The following is an 18139-nucleotide window of genomic DNA, read 5'->3' as shown; positions in this document are numbered from 1 at the left end:
GTTTGTCAGTAAATCTGTGGGGGAGGGTTGTTGGACCTTGAGCTTCCCTGCCCTCTGGAGAATTTGATGGGATTAAGTCCTATAGTCTGTGGAGGAGGGGTTTTAGAGCTTGAACTTCCCTGCCCTCTGAGGGCTTTGATGGGATTAGGTCCAGCTGGGTTGCTGAATGTGCCCTGAGGCCAAAACCTCGGGAAAGGGGTGGGGTCATTGTGGAGTTTCTCTGCTATTGCCTCCCACTTTGTGCTCTGCTTTTCTTCTCTAACTGCTTCCCCACTGCATTTATTGGACACTCTGAGCCTGGCACAGCTTTGCCCACAAGGTGCTCCCTCCAGACCAGTGCCTTTGCCTGCCCAGAGGTTTTAGCTGCTACTGGAGGCTTAGAGCTTTAGGTGGGGTAGGGGTCCTGGGACCTCCCTTCTTCCTTCCCCTTAACCCAGAGTGTTCTTGAATTCTGTCTTTTGGGCTGGGGCGGGTGTAACTTTTAAGTTGAGTCCAGCAGGAAGGTTCCTTGGCTCTGTCTTGTTGTTAGGTTTGATTTTCAGTCCCCTAGGAGCATTTAGTTTGTAATCAGTAAAGAAGGGTTTTCGGAGGTCTGAACTTTACGCCGCCATCTTGAATCTGCCTCCCAGGATTTTTATAAGCCACCAGGAATGGCAAATCTTAGCATGCTTTAGGGACTGTTTCCTCATTGGCTAGTCCTCCATTATCCATGGTCTCAGTCTCTTAATCTATAAATTGAGAGAGTTATTCTATCTGGCCTCTGAGGTGCTTACCAGTACTATCTCTAAGTCCCTTTGATTGATTGATGTTTTATCTTTCTTTCTGAAAAAATAAAAAGAGGATCTACTTGAAGAACTTGCCAATAGAGAACCTAAATCCTCTAAATCCCCTAGATTTGAGTGAGAATATTCAATATCAGAACTTGAAACATTTAACATAAGAACTGTTTACCTAGTGTATGGAACCTCTGTGAATTCTTTCCAGCTTAATTCCATTACCCTTTTATTCATTAATTTTAAAATGAATTCTGGCAATTCAGCTTTCTAAACAATTTTATGATGTAAAAATCATGTACAAATATTCAGCAAAGGAAAGCCTTTATGTTGGGAAATCGACTTTAGTTTCTAACTTCAATGCTGTAATTCTAAACAATGGAGAAATGATGGAAAGAAAGGCTGGAAGCATTATCTTCAAACAATTCAAGATTCCTACATTACTTCAGGACTGAAAGGATTAATTGGGTTTCAAAAGATGTATTTTTTTACTCAGTTAGTCAATGGTGCTCTTGTACCTCTTCTCTTGATAAGGAATTAAAAGCATTATTCTTCATTTTCTGAGACAAGAGAAAACATTTTTAATAGAAAACTGTTGCAAGGAATTATTTAAATTTTTTTCTTTTGATCTCATACATATAGAAAAAGTGGTAGGTATGAATGTGTTCCTAAACAATGTGGATGATTCTAGTCCTTTCCCACAAATTTCTTCTTTCCCCCTAAATATCAGGTTATTCGTCTGAATTATCCAGACAATTACCCCTGATTCTCACTGTTCCAATTTGCTTCTAAAGATATAGTCTTTGGGAGACCAATTGGTATTGAAGGTAGTAGGAGCAGGGGAACACTTTAAGTCCTCTTTATGAATTTACTGCTTGATTTAATGGATGGAATGCTGGACTTGAAGTTAGGTATATGTGGGTTTGAATGCCACCAGTAACATTTACTAGCTCTATGACCATGTCCAAATCTTTTAACCTCTGTAAGCCTCAGTAAAATGGGGATAATAATACCTGTAATGCCTTGTAAAAAGTGAATGAAGAATGCTAGTACTAATTTTGACATTAGAAAATGAAATTAGATGAAAAACTTATATAGGCATTCTTTTTTGCATGCATGTGTGTACAATCATGTATGTATAATCACTAACCACCTTAATGTGGTTAGTAACCACCACAGTGTGAAACTATGGACCTTCCCTTCACTTGCTCAGCCTGCTCTCTACTGAGGAAAATCACAGCCTTTTCCCTTCCTCATTACCTCATTATCTAGTTCTCACAAGTCTCTTGATACTAGCCACATCTATTGTAGTTTCCCAGAATCCCACTCTGATGCTGGCTATTGGACACACTCTTTTCTTGATGAGGCCTGTCATTGTTCTGCAAAGTCCTTAAAGACTTTCTATCTGCCATATTGCTTTACTTTTCATAACCTAAATACTGTCTACCCTTTCCATGTGTCATGAATTGAACATGAATATAAACTTTCTGCATTGGTAATTAATTTATGAATTTATGAAAGGAGGGCAGGCATGCTTAATTCTTTGGGTACTAGCTAAGAAAGACCACTATTAACAGCTGGGAATGGGGTGGCAATCACATTTTAATAACTATAGAGGGTACATAGACAAGTGATGAAAGAGGTACAGAGCAGATAGCAGGATGAGGGACAGGTGGTGAAGGAAGGCATGAGCAAGAGGATGGGGAGAGGGAGAGTCAGAGAGCAGCACTCTCATAACCACAGATTAGAGTTGGGAGCAGGAGACACCATAGATGCAATGGAGACAGAAGAGGCCTTGTAGGACAGGAGTTTGCAATCTCATTTTTTTTAAGGTTTTGGGAGTAGCACACTAATTTTTATCTGCAGCATTTTGGAGTTAGTTCATTAACATATTCACATCATTTCAAATTCTCTCAGAAAAACTTTAAAGTGAGTATGTCCATATCATCTCAAAATTATAAGCCCCATTTGGTGTTCTACTGATCTTTAGAATAGAAGTCTGGAATTTGTCTGAAATTTACATGTCATAGGACCAAAAGACTTTGATAGAAAAGCCAGGATATGATTTTGGGTTAATATATGATACAATTTGAAAAGTCTGCCCCTTTGATCTTTGGGATGATTTTTATGAGACTTCCAGGTTCTCCCATGTAATTTTATTTTCTGCGTTTGTCCCTTTATCCTGACTTCTTATAAATGTACAAGACCAATTAGAAGGGGACAGAGGTCTAGAGGCCCAGAAAAAAATATCATTTTGACTCACCTTCTGTTATGTGTTAGCTTCCCCACAATTAGAATGTTGAGGCTCTTTGGAAGAGAGGCTCTCTTGATATTCCGTTTGTAGGCCCAGCATTGAGCATAATGCTTGGCATTTGTAAATAAATGCATTAAATAGAGAACACTGTTTATGCTCTGGAGAACTGGATTCTTATTGTCTGATTTTTAAAAACACATATAATATATATGTAGTAAATCTACAGCTTACCTCTTTTCTCCTAGGCATATAGTAGAAAGTTTCTAGTTTGAATACAATTCAAAGCACTGCCTCTTGTCTAATTCAATTCTTGGGAAACCAACTTTGAAATGGGAATAGAGATGCATTTTTGCAGTTCTTAATGTTTTTCAAATTCAGATATACTTGGGTGTTTGCCCTTTTTTGTGATTTTTTTAAATTTAAAAAAAAATTTTAAATTTAAAAAAATTTTTTTTTGTAAATGTAATTTACAAAAATTTACAAAAAAATGTAATTTTTATTACATTTTCCAAACATTTTTAATATATGACTTGATGAATGAGCTGGTTTCAAAGCCAGATCGAACTAGATTTAAGTCAAGCCTCTGGCACATTCTGGCTCTGTGACACTGGGTCAGTCATTCAACCTCTTAATGTCCCAGGAATTAAGAGAAGTTTGTTGTTATTCAGTTGTTTTTAAGTCATGTGTCACTCTTTGGAACCCTGTTTGGGATTTTCTTAGGAAAGATACTAGAGTGGTTTGTCATTTCCTTCTCCAGTTCAGTTGACAGATGAGGAAATTGAGGCTGTGGAAATCACAGGTCCAGTCTCTGTCATCTCTTAATAAACAGGATTATAGAATCAATGTTTTGAGCTACAAGAGTGTAATAGAGGGGTAAACAGAGAGAGATTTATGATGTGAAGAAAGATGAAAAAGGGAATAGAGTCTTCCCCCTCTAAGTCAGGGACAGAGTGAGGAGGTGATGTTGATAAGCCAAGGGAGTGAAAGGAGAATGGTTTGTTCTTCCCCCCTCAGCACTCTCTGACAACCTTGACAACTTCCCCCCCACCCCCCACTATGGCTGCCTTCAACTCTTAACTGCTGGGTTCTTTGAAGGATCTTGTTGAAGACTTTCCCTCTAGTAACAGTTTGAGTCAGCTCTGAGTCTTCTTAACTGAGATTTATTTGAGGGAATCAGAAAAGAAACAGGGCAGATGGTGGGTAAGGAATTGAGATTCAGAAAGGAAGGAGGGAAAAGGGGTCCCTATCAAACTAATACCCTTCCCCCCAAAGTCAGGCAGATCAGGTTTGGTTCACCTGACCCTTTTGGGGTCAGAGTAAAGAGCTCTGGTTCTTGGCTGCACAGTGAGTGTCCCCAAGTTCAGGTTCAAAGAGGTTGATGGAAATCTTTCTAGTGGACAGCTTCTGGTTCAAATTCCTGTCCAATTGGCTTGTCTTCTTGTGAGGATATGAGATCAGGAATCACAGGGAAAGAGACCACTGTATCAGGAAATTAGCCGGAGTCAACCTCTCTGGGATGTTCCAAAGTTCTGTGTTCTTTTTGCTCATCCCCCACTGCTGTAGAATCCTTTTGCAACTCATTTTCTTTCAAGTTCATTTTCTTTCAAGATCTCAAACCTTCTCTTACAAGAGACCTCAAGATTTTTTTCATGTTAAATCTCTTAATCATATGTATTTAAAAGATTTTTAATAAAATTTTTCTTTTCCTGATTGCATATAGATATAATTTTTAATAATCATTCTGATGACATTTTGCAATTCATGTTGGCTCCCTCCCCGAGATGGAAGGTAATATGATATGTTATTCATATGTGAAATACGAACTTCCATGTTCATCTGTTGTGAAAGAAGAAGACACATCATTTATACAAGAAAAAACTCATGAATGAAATAAAGTGAAAAGTTATACGCTTCAGTCTGCATTCAGACTCCATAAGTTTCTTCTGTGGTAGTGAAGTCTCTTAGAATTGTCTGGTATCCTTGTGTTGTTGATAATAGTTGAGTCCTTCACCATTGATCATCATAAATTATTGTTGTTGTACATATTGTTCTCCTGGTTTTCCCTCACTTTACTTTGCATCATGTCACATAAATCTTTCCAGTTTTTGTTTATGTTCATTTCTTATTGCACAATAATATTTCATTACAATCATATACTACAAAGTGTCCAGCAATTACCCAATGGATGGACAGCCCTCCAATTTCCAGTTTTCTTTGCCACCTGAAAAAGAGTTGCTATACATATCTTGGTACCTTTTGGATCCTTTCCCACTTTCTTTGATATCTTTGGGATACCGACCTAGTCATTGTATTGCTGGATAAAAGAGTATGCAATTCCTTACTCTTATTGGTGAAGAAACTGACACCCAAAAAAGGAAACTGATTTGACAGGGTCCTCCAAGTAGAAAGTAGAAGAGTCTGGATTTAAAGCTTTTCTTTGACTCAAGATTCAGCACTCTTCCTATTACACCATACTCATGTTTCATATATATTTAATTTTCAAATTATATTTTTCTTTTTCAGATTACATGTAGATATAATTTTTAATAATTATTTTTGACATTTTGTAATCAATGCTATCTCCCACTCTCTCTTGCTCCCTCCCCAAGATGGCAGGCGATATGATATAGGTTATATTTATGCTATCATACAATAAATATGTTGTTACATTGAGGAAAAAAAAATTCAATTCCACAATTAAAGAAGTGAATAACATTTTTTCTTGGGATTTCTGTGCCATTCCCACTAAAATCTGGAGATATTGTTACTTTATTTTTGGAAAAATTTTAATATTGTTGCTTTAAAATTTATCCAAATGCTATTCAAATCCCTTTAGCTATTTAATGGCTCCTACAATTTCTTTGAAAATGTACCCTGAAGGAAGCTATATCTCTCTAAGGCCAAGAAGAAAGAATGAAAAATTCAGTTGACTGAATCTGTTGAAAATTACACTCTGTTCACACTTCCCAGAGCTGAAAAGCCTATTCAGATGTGAAATGCTCTGTTGACTCACACCATTAATGAATCCAACAGACTAAGATTTTCTGTACCAGACATTTCTTCAAGACTTTTTTCACAGTTCAGGATGAGTGTGAATCTATTAATTTTAGTTTTAAGATCCCAGGTCTCTCTGTAAAAATCTGAAGATGATGTCTTAAAAATTGCTTCATAGAGAACATTTTTATATGACCTTGTATCACAAGACCAGGTGCCTTCTAAACCGTATAGGAAGTATGATGAGCTATAGCATTTACATTGTTTATAATTTGTCCCTAAAGCAATATATAAACATTATAGAAAAAAATCTCATAACTACAATATCCTGACATCCCTCCTGTATCTTTTCTCATGTGTTACTATGAGTTGTGAAATTGTTTCTTTAAAAAAAAAAAGTAATCTCTGAAGGTAAAAATTATTTTCCAGCAAGTTATTTAACAATCCAAGAGTTTAAAATCTCAGATCAAACTGGAAGGTTGAGTAGTAGATTGTTTTGTATCTTAGAACTGATAATTCAGGTTGCTAAATTAAAATTTTGAAAAATATTTGGTTATTTCTTGAAATGGATAGTAATTGACAAGAACTAGAAAGAATACATTTCAAGAAACATGGTAAAGTCGAATGTAATAAGCTCCTTGAGATCAGAGTCTTGGTCTTTGTGTTCCAAGTTCCTACTACAGTACTGGTCACATAGGAGGAATTTACTAAATGATCTCAATTTTATGAGAATAATTAACATCCGATGCAAGAATATGCACCCATGAAAAGATGCTTTATAAATGTGTTTCTGGTGAGATTAGATGTTGCCCCAAATTTCAAAAAAGTCAAGAGTATGTTTCAAATTCCACATACTAACTTAAATGTGTAAGTTTACAGTTTGGTATAAGATTACAGTTTTTCTTGGAATTTGTCACCTGGGAATAGCAAATGAAAACACAAGTAGGATGGAGTCTAGACAGAGAATAGGAATTTTGAGTGTTTTTCCAACACGTTCCAGGGAAGAAGGTATATTAATTGTCAACAACTGATACCAGTTCTTTAGATAGAAACAACATTAAATGCAGGTATTTAAAAAACAATTCATGTAGCTACCTTACTTTGATAGAAATTCCTTTTAGAATACCTGACATTTTATACTAATTCTATAATCATGGATAAAATGCTCTGTGAAAGTGAGTGATAATGGTTTACACCCAGGTGCATTATCTATTGTGGAATTCTTCTCCACCCCACAGCCCACCCCAGTTCATCTGAAAATGCAATATTTTTTCTCTTCAGTTATTTTAGCTTAATCTACTTTAAGCCTATTCTATTCTTGCCAGCTCTCTTTCCCTTACCTTCAAGATAGCCATCCTTTTAGCAGTTTGTTACAGCTTTTCCTAATTTTTGAGTGTTGCTCTACTTATTAGTTATATTTTTCTTCCTTTTATCTATTTGTTTCTTGCTTTTTTCCTCCCAATAGTCAATTAAATTTCTTCTTCCTTCCAACATGTCTTATTTATTTTTTTAATTCCATTTTTCTCACCTTTATTTAAAAACATTTTCCCCCTCATTCTTTTGATTATTTATCTTGTCTGTTCTAGACTTCCCTGCTTCTTTAGTTTCTGTATTGCTCATGGAATTGAAGTTTCTAAACTACATATTTAGGATTCTTTTAAACAGTTTTTGTTTTTGCCTTGTAAATCTTGTATCTTGGCCCATTTTTTTCCATTGAATTTCAATCTTAGAAATACCAATTCCTACAGGTGATGGGAGATTGTCTAGTGATAAGGATTTTCATATGTCCCTGATTGTGCAGTTCATTGCCAATCATTGACCTCCCCAAGCTCATTTGCCATCATTTGTCATGCAATCTCCTTCTCATGCTTCTGGTTGTTGATGGCCCTCAAGAGTTCTATTTGACTTTTCCTGAGATAGATGGAATGAAATCATCGATAATCAAATCCTTTCCTATTTATACTCAATGTATAATCCATTTCTTCCTTTATAGACTGTCTTCATCAGTATTACCTTTTCCCACCACTGAAATGAGATTTCCCACTTCCTTTCCACTGTGCCTCTTTTTACTTCCCTACCATTGTCCAGTAGTATCTCTTCTCCCTTGGAGATTATAGGAGTTATTTTCCCTTCAATATTAGCCTTTCACTTGACTAGGGAATATCTCATATTCTCTTGTATCTTATTTTCTTCCATCTCCTCCTTTTATATGTTCCCCATTCTATAATTTAGTCCTACAATTGATTCACTTGTATGTGAAATCTTGTAAGGTTCAGTCCATGATATTTCAGGTCTGTTTCTCCATCATTACATCTCACTTGTGGCTACTAGTAGCTGCTAGCATGTGGCAGCAGCCACACCCCAGGCAACGGCTTCGACAGGCTGGCTAAACATTGTGAGGGTAGCCATCGGGTCATCGTAGACCCCTGGTGAACCAGGGCTTTGCTCACCCAGAATGTGAAGACTGCTTCGGCTGAACAGACAGAAGAAACCAATAAGAAGGTTCAACGGCTGAGAGGGCGACGCAGCAAAGCACTGTGGAGTGCTCAGGGCGTGTTGGAGCACAAAAGACAACACGGCCATCCAATGCAGCTGAGGAAGTCTCCAGGTGTAACGACTTTTCGTGCCACTGGACCCAGGCTTCCAGCGCCGAGAGAGTGGGACTGTCTCTGTGCATCGGCTTTTCCACTTAAATCTTCACCCACAAGTGTCTTTGTGCACAAAAACACACAAAGACAATTGTCATCCTCGGTTACCGAGAGACTACTACTATACTATACTATATACCAATTTGACTTTTGTTTTCACTCTTGTTCCTTTGAATACTTTTAGAAAAAAATCTTTCAAAGGTTATTATTTTTATTATTTTGTCCTTGTCTCTAGTTGCTATATTATTTTTAATCTTTCCTATATTTCTTTTGTCTTGGGTGCTTTCCAAGCAAATAATTTCTTCAATTTGTTTTTTCAGTAATGTTTTCAACACCTCTTTTTATTGAACACTGTCTTTTTCTCATTAATGGTTAGGCTCACTTTTGCAGGGTATGTCACCTTGGGTTGTATCTTGTGAAAATTAACACTAGCCTATACCCTTTTCCTTGATAAAACAAGATTAATTTGGGATTTTAAAAAGAGGAGAGTTCTGATATTGTTTGAAATAACCCACTCTGATTGAATTAAGTTGCATCTAGCCCCACTATCTGACTGAATTAAATAGAGGATAGTGAAAAAATAAGGGAAGTAGAGAGGAGTAGGCATGTGCACTCTGAAGTCTTTCAAAAGGTCTTATGACTCCTGGCATTTGGAAGATCATTGTCTCTTGCCCCACATGACACTCTGGCATTCAGAAGACCTGCCTCTTGCCCAGAATGAGGTCAGAATCCTCCAATAAGAGAAGCTTTTGAAAGGGAGGGCATTAAGAGTATAAGTTTGAGTTGGGAGAAGAAAGAAGTGCTTTTGCACAGGGAATCCAGAGAGAGAAGTTGTACATAGACTTGGCTCCCAGCTCTCAGGTCTTGGTCCTGCTCTTGGAGGAGGCCCTTTAAAGGAATAGCCAAAGACATGTCACTAGAGGCCTTTTCTTTCTCTGGCCCACTTTTTATTATTTAATAAATACTTATAAATTAAGATACATTCTCCAAACAATTTTAATTTGAACAATCGTGAGTTCTGGATCATTAATTAATTTATGAAATTATGAAATGAAGGGAGCCATTGGGTACTTACCAGGAAAGACCATGAGTGGCAGTGGGAAAGTGGTTGCAATCACACTTTAATGAGGCAGAAAGGGTATTAGGGCAACTAGCACTTCAGAGAGAAGGGGAAGAAGGGTAGGCACAGAGGTAGCTGGAGTGGGATAGTAAATGAGGGCAGACTGCACGGAGAAGAAAATGGGCAGAGGAGAGACAAAGAGCACCACTCACATAACCATGAATTAGGAATTGCAATCATTAGGCATAAAGGACCCGACAGAGATGGAGTAGTGCTCAGAGGCAGGAGTTTGAGGTCTCATTTTTTAGGGTTTTGAGAGGAGCAGACTAACTCTTTCTTATCTGTGCCTCGGGACTGAGGTTAGTTCATTACATAACCAAATTATCTCAAATTTGTTGGTTAAAACTTTTAAGTGAACAATTCCACATTATCTAAAAATTATCGGCATCTTTTAGTGTTCTGACAATGTCTGGAACTCACTTTGGATTTACATATCATAGAATCAAAAATCTTGATAGCATAGTCTAGATGGCTGCCCCTAATTCAGCACATATTACCAGGATGTGGTTTTTGTTTAATATATTATTCAATATATAAATTATACTCCTTTGATCTTTGGGATGGTTTGTATGTGACTTCCAGGTTCCACTTTAAAATCTTATTTCCTGTTAATAACATTTTATCCTGGCTACTTATAAATTACCTTACCATATTGACTAAAAGAAGGGTATGTGGTCAAGAGCACCAGACCAAGAAACAAATATAGCCCAAGGTCTTTTAGTCTTTAGAAGAGATCATACAGTTCCTTCTTGAAACTTCTGTATGTGTGTCAGAAATGTAGTCTAACAAAATGTCTCCTAATTGGGTAGGGAGTCTGGGTTAAGAATTGAATGCATATACTAGAGTAGCACTCTATATAACTCCTAAAATGCTTCTTTTCTTTACAGTGATGAGGATGATGATAGCTGATGTTTATATAATGCTTACTATGTGACGGTTTCTGTGTGAAGTACTTTGTAAATATCTCATTTGACCCTCATAATTATCTTGGGAGATAAGCACTATTATCCCCATTTTATAGATGAGAAAACTGAGGCAAACAGAAGTCAAATGACTTTCTTTGAATCACACACATTTTGTAAATGTCTGAAGCCAAATTTGAACCTGGGAATTGACTCCAGATCCAGCAGTCTACCCTCTGGGCTACTTAGCTGAACTGGTCCTTAGAAGTAGATGGGAGAACAGGTAGGTTGCTCAGTGGGTAGAAAGCCAGGTCTAGAGATGGGAAATCCTGGATTCAAAGCTGGTCTCAGACACTTCTTGGCTGTGTGACTCTGGGCAAGTCACTTAACCCCCATTGCCTAGCCCTTCCCACTCTTCTGCCTTGGAATACACAGTTTGATTCTAAGACAGAAGGTAAATACCTTCAGTTATAAACTTCAGTAAAAAACTTAAAAAACAAAAGTAAATGGAAGAGGGATGGCTACCCTGTCTAGTCATGGAGGATGTGGACACATGGTCATCACTGTCACTTTCTTGTTTTTTCTTTCTTGATCTCAAACAAATTAATTTTCCAGATTGGAAGTGTCTGTGTGATCTGGCAAATTTGGTGAATGAAAGTTCCCATCCACAGAGAGGGCTTCTTGGCAGCAGACAAAGCAATCTCCCAGAGCTGGCAGAAATGGCCATCCGAGTGTGTAGTGGGAATGACTGAAGACACCCAAAGTTGTTAACACTGTTAAGGACTGTAAATCCTCCTAGAGCAGAGAAGTGAGATTAGGATTCTAAAAAGGCACTCTTAAAAGTTCAGGAAAATGCTACACGTAAAGGGTAATTTCATGATGACTCGATGAAGAGAGAAAAGGACTTCCAGACCAGGGTCAATATTGGGAAGCACCCTTTTGCCACATTTATTCTCTACTGAGCATGTTTATGCTCACTACCTTTTTTCTTTATATTTAAGCCCATTCTCCTCAAGGACTTTATGTGTACAAAGAAATACTGTGCTCCTAATTTAGGGAAGATATTGTATACCATTCGGGCTGCTAGGTAGCTCAGCTTATAGAATGCTGAGTCTGAAGGCAGGTAGATCCATCTTCCTGAGTTCAAATCTGGCCTCAGACCCTTAATAGCTGTGTGACTCTGGGCAAGTCACTTCACACTGTATACCTCAGTTTCTCATCTGTAAGATGAACTAGAGAAGGAAATGGCAAACAACACTAATATCTTTGCCAAGGAAACCACAACTGGAGTAATGAAAAGTCAGATACAACTGAAACACTGGACAATAAGAATAAAATTTTATACAAACTAGTTATGCTTAGTAAATACATTTTGTAAAAGCTAATTAAGTTTGTATAGCTCATTGTAAATGGCAAAGACACACATAGAGGTGTCAGAACAAAAGTTTAGAAACTCCAGATCCCCAGGAGTACCCCTGAGGAATGCAGTAGTAGACATTGTTTGGAACCTCAAACCATGAATGCAAGTTCTCAGTTGGGGAGAAACCCCAGAGGGATACTAAACTTTCAAATTATGAAAAAAAAACTTATATTGGGAAAATGTATATTTAGAATAGTAACATAATAGGAACATTAAACAGAAAACAAAGTCAGAGATGGACTGACAAACTGAATGATTGTTAGTGTTTCCCTTATTTCAGTTTGTTGATATAATTTGTGGAAGAACCGTTGGTTCAAATTATAGATATCATGAAATGTTGAGTTAAGAATAGGGCAGTAACTCAACAATGGTTTATGTCCAGATTTTTCTGGGTAGAAAAAAGACCTCAGCACAAAGTCCCAGTAAAACTTTATTTCAAGTAACAGGGCAAAGTGTATCTCCAGTTTAGGAATTCATAATAAAATAAATTTAGGGAAAAAATCTTTCTTTTGACCTTTAATACATGCCAAGGCATTACTTCTTTGCCCATTAGTAAACAAAGCAGAGCTAATAGTATTTCTGGCCAAAATCCTTTTCAACAAAGACAAAAGGAACTGGATGCTAAACCTTAGATTTTTTTTTCCTTTTTTGAACTAGAAAATCAGCCACAAACATGAACATTTGTTATAGAAAGGAAGCTGGGAAAATAATGTAGCCTAGAAAAACTTTCAGGATCCTTATCCCAACTCCAACAATGACAAATGAGTTTCAGTTTGTAGAACACAGCTCCCCTCTCAGGGTTCTAGAAGTAACCCTGAGGTGCTGAGAGTGATTGTTTATGCAATTAGTTTAAACCCCCAATTAGTGTGGTTTCCCCCTAAAGATTATCAATTAAGAATCAATTTCATCAGCCAACTTTAAGTAGTTTTTAGATAGGGAAGTTCACTGGGCTCTCCCAATAAGAATAATTGGTACAAAACAGCTCCCCAAAATCCACACTGTCCTACAAGTGTATAGAGTCCACTGGATATTGAGCTCAAACTTAGAAACTACATATGTCATAGAGGTAACTTATCGATATAGGTTGATGGAAGTTCTATTCTCCCATTTGTAGGTGTCTCAGGAATTTCCCCTTGGCATGATGAATCTGTCTCATCAATTTTTGGCACTTGATTCAGATACTGCTAGGTTGTTTAGGAGAAACAGAAAGTCCAGTATCCTCCAAGACCTTCAAACCTTGCAAATTCCAACTCCAGTCAAAGGAGGCATGTATCCATTTGGAGTTTATGATGATATATGATGGGATATTTTTACCTAAATATAATTTCTGGCAAAATGTTTTCTACTTTTCCAGGAGTTTTGTCAACAGTTAACCTCATAACTAGTGTCCTTGTTTTTATTGTATGCTCTGCTGCGTTCAGTTGCTTCTGGATCTTATGTACCTAATCTATTACCTTGATCAGCTTTTCTGTTTTTCAACCATTTACAAATTGCTTTGATGATTACTGTTTACGTGTTGAGGTCTGATATTTTCAGACCTCCTCCATCCCATTTTTTCCATTATTTATCTTGAGGTTCTTGAAGTTTCCCCAAATGAAGTTTGTTATTATTTTGACTAGTTTTTAAAGGACTCCTTTGGTCATTTGGTTGATATGAACAGAATTTATAAATTAATTTTAATAGTATTATCATTATTATATTAGCATGACCCAACAATGAAATATTTAGTCTTCTCTAACATTTAAAAATCTTTATTTCTATAAAAAGAGATTTATCATTAAATTCATAATTGTTATGTTTAAAACTTGGCAAGTAGACTCAGGTATTTTATATATTTGTGGTAATTTTGAATAGATTTTCTTCTCTAGTTATAGCAGTAGTATAGGGATATCATTTCACTATGAATGATACTTAAACATTATTTTAGCTCCTCTGATTATGTTTTAGCAATGTCTATCTTTGCTATTGATTTATCTAAGATTATTTCTCTACCCCTGAGTTTTTAAGTTTACACAAAGCAATATAAATTCAGTTCTAGTCCCTCATTTCAATTCTGTAAGAATCTTTACATATCAAATATTATTTGTAAATACCATATAGTAGTACTATTTTCTAATACATTGTTACCCTCCATAATCCCATGCAGTTTATTGTTATGATAGTTAATTGAATGTTTAATCATTACATTTTCTTATATCATACCATATCATATCTCAATCATACCATGCTCTTTAACTGTGAGTGTTCAGGGTCCTATCCTAGTCCCCCTTTTTTGCCTTCTATCTTCTCTCAGTAGCCTCAGCTGCTCATATGGGGTATAACTATCTTCTCCATGAGAATCACTTCTACATATTTTCTATTGAACATGTAAAACTGTACATACCAGAGGCATTAACTCAATATATCCATAATTGAACTCAGCATTTTCTCCCTGAACTTTACTGTCCATTTCTGGACATTTATGACACTGAACATTTATGTCCAGCATTCTTCCAATCTCTCAAATTTGTAATCTTGGTATTATCCTCATCTATTCACTCTTTCTCATGCCACATATCAAAATCAATTATCAAGTCTTGTTTCTTCTGCCTCCACAATATTAATTACATACATAGCTTTCTCTCTACCCATACAACTACCCTCTTAGTTCAAACCCTCATCAGCTTTCATCTAGATTATTGCAATAGCCTCCTAATTGTTCTTCATGTCTGAAATCTCTCACCATTCAATTTCATCCTGCATTCTTCTGCAAAAGCAATTTTCCTTAAATGTATTGCTAGGTCTCCTCTACTCAATTAACTCTAGTAACTCCTTATTGCTTCATTGATAAATTATAAACTAGTCTAATTTTTAGACATTCACAACAAGGACATAGTCCATATTTTGTGCATCCTTAAATATGACTCTCCCTTCCACACTCTTTGATCAAGCCACACTTGCCTAACTGTCCTTCACACATAGATGCCAGATCTCTTGTCTCTGTGACTTGGTACTTGCCATCCCATTTACCTGGAATGCACTCCCTCCTTGACTTTGCCTCATAGAGCTCCTCTCTTCTTTTAAAAAGCATCTCAAGACCATCTTCTTCTGAAGCCTTTCCTTTTCTCCCCAGCTATCTGTGGTCTCCTTACCCAGCTACCTTGTATTTAATTAATATTTATTCATTTTATATCTATGCTGTATGTATTTATATATGTACTTGTCTTTCCACTAAAATGTTAAGTTCCATGAAAGCAAGGATGCCTTCATTTTTTGTACTTGTAAATCCAGTACCTAGACAGTGTCTGCCACAAAGTAGACTCATAATAAAAGCCTGGTAATTGATCAGATGTGAATTATTTATTTAAGTGCTTTTTTGGGAGATGGGAACTTTTTTGTACCTATGTAGTAGAAAAGGCTGATGTTTCAAACTGATGTTTGAAAGACCTGGATTTGAATCTTGAATCTGCTGCTTATTACTTGCATGTCTTGGACAATTCATTTGGTCTCTCTAATTCTGTTTTTTTTCATATTTAAGATGAGAAATTTGGACTAAATGTCCTATTGTGATCATATGATTGTATGACATAGATACAATATAAGTATGCACTATATTTTGAAATTTCCCAACAAGTTAAAATATGAATTATGGTACCATCTTCAAAATTGAACCTGTACTGTGTAACCCTAATGCTTGGAGTCCTAGACCACAGATTACAGAATAAATTAAGTGGCAAAGATGAGACTTGAACCTAGGTCATCTGATTCACATCTAATGCAGAATATACTGCAAAACACATAACCCCTATATCTAAATCCATTCCATCCTCCTATATCTTTGTTCTTGGGAAGCCAAATCGATTAGATTCCATGGTGAGTAGTATTAGGGAAAAGAAAAAAAAAGTAATCTTTAAAGAATAATTCATTCTAATTATAAAAACAAATATATTTTACATAATAAAACAAATATCTAAATAAATATCTTTTTCTCTAGTAACTTTTTTCGAGTCACTTGAAACACTGAAATGACCTAGATCAGCTTATCTTCATTCAAGATTGCCTTAAAATGTGATTGACAATTTTCCCCTTATATAAATTTTTTTCTAAGTTACTCTATATGTTAGATGATATGCAATTTTCCAATGTCACTTCATTTACCTCATGGCAGACCTATGCATATGTTAAATTCCATCCAAGAAAATTGTTTATTTGATCTTAGCCTGTTTTGTCTTTTACCTAGTTTCCTTTATTTCAGATTTGTTTTGAAATGGAGTTCTAACAGAGAACTGAGGTTTCAAGTCACATGCTTTCTACTCATCTCTCAAGCACAGTAACTACTTCCTATTCAACCAGCAGTTCCTATGGAGTTTTAGGCTTTGGAGAGCTCTCTCTGTCTCTCTCTCTCTCTCTCTGTCTCTCTCCCTCCCTCCCTCTCTCTCTCTCCTCTCTCTCTCTCTCTCTCTCCTCTCTCTCTCTCTCTCTCTCTCTCTCTCTCTCTCTCTCTCTCTCTCTCTCTCTCTCTCTCTCTCTGTCTCTCTCTCTCTCTCTCTCTCTCTCTCTCTTTATCTTTAGATTTCACCTCATCCTACTGGGCAGATGAGCTAAATATTCAAATTATTACAGGTCTCCTTTGAGCAAGCAATGAAGGGAGCAAAGGAGGAAAGGAAAATCTGGTATTCAAATGACTGGAGAGACTGGACAAGGTTCCTTAAAAAGGTAGCATGTGAGATGAATCCTGAAGAAAGGAAGCCAGAGATTCTAAGAGGTAGAGATGTGGAGAGGATTCTAAGCGCACTGGATTATAGAATATATTGAAGGGAGTAAGATGCAAGTAGATTAGAAAGATAAAAAGGTCAGGTTGTGAAGACTGTCAAATGATAGCCAGCAGACTTTACATTTTACCCTGAAAGTCCTAGGGAGACACTAGAGTTGAGTAAAGAGGGAAACGGTCAGACCAACACTTCATGAAACTCATTTTGGCAGGTGTATGGAAGATAGATTAGAAAAGGAAAATATTTGAAATAGGAAGACTAATCTGATGGTTATTGAAATAGGCCAGGTGGCCTGAACTAGGGTAGTGACTATGTGAGTGAAGAAAAGGAGATGGATATTAGAGATGCTATGAAGGTAGAAACAATAAGATTTGGCAGCAGTTTGGATATGTGAGATGAGTGCAAGTGAAATGTCAAGGATGACACCAATGTTATGCACCTGGGTGATTAGTAAATTTGTGTTGCCCACAGCTAAAATAGGGAAATTTTGAAGATTAGGAACATTTTGTCAAAAATAGAATGAGGTTATTCTTTTCTACAAATGTTAAATTTTAAGATGCCTATGGGACATTCAGTTCAATATGAGCAATAAGCAGTTGCTGATTTAGGAATGAAGTTTGGGGAAGAATCTCTCTCTGTGTCTCATACATGTGTATGTATATATGAATACTATAAATATGTATGCATCACATAGAACATCAAAAATATATGGCGTTAACATAGTGATTGAAGCTAAACCCATGGTTGCTGACAAATTTGCCACGAGAAAGAGCATAGGGAAGGGGGAAAAAAGGACAGCATCCAAGACAGGGAGAAAGAGGTACTTTCTCGGCTGTCATACAGCTTTAGAATATAGTTTCAGGCAGTACATCTGAGTGGGGATTTACAGAAGTCATTATTTGGGTTATGCATGATGGCAAAAAATAATAATAATCATTCTTTAGAATGTCTAATATAGCAAAGGAAATAAAGGAATTGGTCTCTGGGAAGGATTTGTTGGAAAATCTGAACAAAACTCCTACAGAATGAGAAGGTATGGGCAACGTTGTAATATATGCTAGATTAGTGAAAGGAATACCTAAATAGAAATGTCAGGTCATTATATATATATATATATATATACACACACACACATCTGTATCTATACAAATATACACATATTTATACATAAACATGATTCTATATGTATATGTGTGTATATGCATGTACAACATACTTATGGAGAAAAGACTAAAACATGGGAAATATTTGAGTGTATTACTAACTTTCAGAGCAAT

This window comes from Monodelphis domestica, chromosome 8 (assembly GCF_027887165.1).
Source record: "Monodelphis domestica isolate mMonDom1 chromosome 8, mMonDom1.pri, whole genome shotgun sequence".
Taxonomy (NCBI): Eukaryota; Metazoa; Chordata; class Mammalia; order Didelphimorphia; family Didelphidae; genus Monodelphis; species Monodelphis domestica.
Note: the sequence above shows the minus strand (reverse complement) of the source record.